This window comes from Orycteropus afer, unplaced genomic scaffold (genome assembly GCF_000298275.1).
Source record: "Orycteropus afer afer isolate SDZICR_OR568_19922 unplaced genomic scaffold, OryAfe1.0 scaffold00368, whole genome shotgun sequence".
Classification (NCBI taxonomy): domain Eukaryota; kingdom Metazoa; phylum Chordata; class Mammalia; order Tubulidentata; family Orycteropodidae; genus Orycteropus; species Orycteropus afer.
In genome coordinates, this window is record NW_006921955.1 from 272,960 (window position 1) to 277,392 (window position 4,433).

A 4,433-nucleotide genomic window follows, 5' to 3' on the forward strand; every position below is an offset into this window, starting at 1 on the left:
ATAAAAAAGAGGACAAGCACAAATATTCAGCAAATACTAAAACAACAGCAACAAAGGAAATAATAACACAAATCAAAAACATAATGCATTCAAGTCAGAAAATAATGCAGTACAAAGAAACCAGGGACACCATGAAATAACACCACATAACAAAATGACAGCAGTCAACTTATACTGTCGATAATTTCATGGAAAGTTAATGGATTAAGTGCACCACTCAAGAGATGGAGAGTTGCAAAATGAATAAGAAAACAAAACCCATCAATATGCTGTCTACAAGAGACACACCTTAGAGACAGACAAAAATCTAAAGTTGGAGAAATGTATATCAAACAAATGACAGCCATAAAAGAGCACAAGTGGCAATATTGATTTCTGATCAAATAGACTTTAAGACAAAAACCACCATACAGGACAGAGAAGGACATTATATAATGATTAAAGGATCATTTGAACAAGAAGATATAACCATAATAAATATCTATGGATCTAATGAAAGAGCCCAAAATACATCAATCAGACTTTAAAAGAGTTGAAAAGCCAAACAGATGACTCCACAGTCATAGTGAGAGACTTTAATACACCACTTTCAATGAAAGATGGAACAACTGGAAAGGAACTCAACAAAGATGCAGAAGAGCTAAACAATACAATCCACCAACTTGACCTTATACACATCTACAGAGCACTTCCCCCAACTACAGCACAATATTCATTCTTTTCAGTGCACATGAAACATTTTCCATAATAGACCACATATTAGGCCATAAAGCAAGCCTTAATAAATTTAAAAACATTGAAATACTGCAGAGCATCTTTTCAGATCACAATGCAATCAGATCAGAAATCAACAATAGGAAGATCAAAGGAAAATGAATAAACACATGGAAAGGGTACACGACACCTTTGAAAAAGACTGGGTAAGAGAAAAAATAAAAATTGAAATTCAAAAATTCCTTAAATCAAACAAGAATGAAAACACAACATACCAGAATCTATGGGACACTGTGAAAGCAGTGATCAAAGGCCAATTTATAGCAATAAATGCACACATCAAAAAAGAAGAGCCAAAATCAACACTTAAACCAACTTCTCCAGCAATGAGAAAAACAACAGCAAGAAAAGCCTACAGTCACCAGAACAAAGGAAATAATCAAGATTTGAGCAAAATCAATGAAACAGAAAGTAGAAGGGCAATAGACAAAATCAACAAGAGCAGAAGTTGGTTATTTGAAAAGATCAATAAAATTCACAAACTGCTGGCAAATTAAAAAAAGGAAAAGAGGGAGAGAATACAAATACCATGTATAAGAAATGAAATGGGTAACATTACAACAGAACCAACTGGAATAAAAAGGATAATATCAGGATACTATGAAGAACTTTATCTCAACAAATTTGAAAATCTAGAAGAAATGGATGGATTTCTAGAAACACACCACTTACCTAAACTAACAGACTGATGAAAAGTTGAACAAATCCATAACAAAAGAAGAAATTGAGCAGATCATCAAAAAATTACCAACAAATAATGTCCTGGCCCAGACAGTTTCGCTGGAGAATTCTACCAAACATTCAGAGAAGAACTGCCACCAATCTTATTCAAACCATTCCAAAACATAGAAAAGGATGGAATCCTCCCTAACTCATTTTATTAAGCAAACATAACCTTGATACCAAAACCAGGCAAAGGCATCACTCAAAAGGAAAACTACAGACCAATATCCCTCATGCATATAGATGCAAAAATCATCAACAAAATCCTAGATAATAGGATAACAACATATCAAGAAAATCATTCATTATGACCAAGTGGGGTTCATATCAGGCATGCAAGGATGGTTCAACATTAGAAAAACAATCAACATCATCCACCACATAAATAAAACAAAGGAGAAGAACCAAAAGATCATATCAATTGATGCAGAAAAGGCATTTGATAAAATTCAACACCCATGCTTCATCAAAACTCTCAGCAAAATAGGGATAGAAGGGACATTCCTCAACATAATAAAGGGCATCTATGCAAAACCAACAGTCAACATTATTCTCAATGGAGAGAGACTGAAACCATACCTCTTGTGAACAGGAACCTGAAAAGGAAGCCTTCTACCACTTCTATTCAATATTGTACTGGAAGTCCTAGCCAGGGCCATAAGGCAAGAAAGGGAAATGTAAAGCATCCAGATTGGTAAGGAAGAAGTCAAACTATCCCTATTTACTGATGGTATGATCCTATACCTACAAAACCCAAGAGACTCAGTCAAAAATCTACTGGAACTGATTGAGAGATTTAGCATCATGGCAGGAAACAAGATCAACATCCAAAAATCAGTTGGATTCCTCTACACCAGCAAAGAAATTGCTGAAAAAGAAATAGAGAAATGGATACCATTTACAATAGCTACCAGAAAAATAAAATACTTGGGAATAAATCTTACCAGGGACACCAAAGACCTGTACAAAGAAAACTATAAAAGAACTACTTCAAAAAACCATAAGATATCTACATAAATGGAAGAACATCCCATGCTCGTGGATAGGAAGATTGAACATTGTGAAAATGTCAGTTCTACCCAAAGCATTCTATACATTTAATGCAATCCCAATCCAGATCCCATCAACATTTTTTAAGGATATGGAAAAGCCAATCACTAACTTTATATGGAAAGGAAAGAGACCTCAGATAAGCAAAGCACTATTGAAGAACAAAGTAGGAGATCTCACACTGCCATATCTCAAAACCTGCTATACAGCCACAGTAGTCAAAACTGCCTGGGATTGGTACAATGACAGACACATAGACCAATGGAAGAGAATTGAGAACACAGAAATAAATCCATCGAACTGTGGTCAGCTGATCTTTGACAAAGGGCCTAAATCCATTAAATGGGGAATAGAATGTTTGTTTAATAAATGGTGCTGGCAAAACTGGATATCCATTTGCAAAAAAAAAAAATGAAACAAGAGCTGTACCTCACACCATACACATAAACTACCTCCAGATGGATCAAAGACTTAAATGTGAAACCTAAAACTATAAAGTTCCTCAAGGAAAAACTAGGAGCAAATTTAGGGGCCCTAATATATGGCATAAATAGACTATCAGGCAAAACCCAAAATGCACAAACACCAGAAGAGAAACTAGATGAATGGGACCTTCTAAAAATCAAATTTTTATGTGCTTCCTAAGACTTCTCCAAAAGAGTCAAAAGTGAACCTACAGATTGGGAAACAATATTTGGGAATGACATGACTGACAAGGAACTTATCTCTAGGATTTATAGAAAACTCCAACACCTCAATAACAAAATGACAAGTAATCCAATTTAAAAATGGGCAAAGGACATGAATTGACACTTTGTGTAAGACTGGGTTCTCTAGAGAAACACAAAACAGCAAATCTTATAGAGAGAGAGAGAGAAATTTATCTTCGGAAAATGGCTCACACACATATAGAAGCCGGCAATTCCAAAGTTCCTGGATCAAACGTCAAGCTGGAGGCTTTTCCCAGCTCCTGCAACCACAAGGGCTGAGGAACTTCAGGCTGACAGGCAGTACACTGGCTGTTGACTCCGACTAATGACGAATCCAAGATCTCCAGGCCGAACGGTGAACTGCTCACTCACAGACAGTTGTAGGCAGCACAAAAGAATCCCGATCCACAGAAGAATATCTCTCTTCCCAGGATGTCCTTGGATATGCTGGAAGCAGGCCACACTCCTAGGGAAACTCCTCTTCAACAGATTGGCCACTCAGAACACAGTCATCTGATCCCATCATGGGAACAACCACACAGAACTGGGGTCCAGCCAAGTTGACACACAGCTCCAACTATCACACATTTCACCAAAGAGGATATTCAGGCAGCCAACAAATGTATGAAAAAATCCTCATGATCGTTAGTCATTAGAGAGATACAAATCAAAACAACAATGAGATACTTGCCCCAGCACTAGTAGCAAAGTTCAACAAGACACAAAATAACAAATGCTGGCAAGGATGTTGAGAGATTGGGACTCTCATACACTGCTGGTGGGACTGTAAAATGATACAACCACTGTGGAAAGCAGTATGGTGAATTCTTAAAAAGCTGGAATTAGAAATAACCATTTGACCCAGGCATCCCATTAAAGGTATATATCCTAAAGAAGTGAAAGCCATGAAAAGAACATACATATGCACACCCATGTTCATCGCAGCACTTTTTACCGTAGCCAAAAGATGGAAGCAACCTAGGTGTCCATCAACTGAGAGATGGATAACCAAACTATGGTACATACACACAATGGAATATTATGCAACCCTAAAGAATAACGTAGATTCTGCCAAACACTGCATAATGTGGATGAACTTGGAAGACATTATATTGAGTGAAATAAGTCAATCACAGAAGCACAAATATTGTATTAGTCTGTTATTGTAAAAGTCAA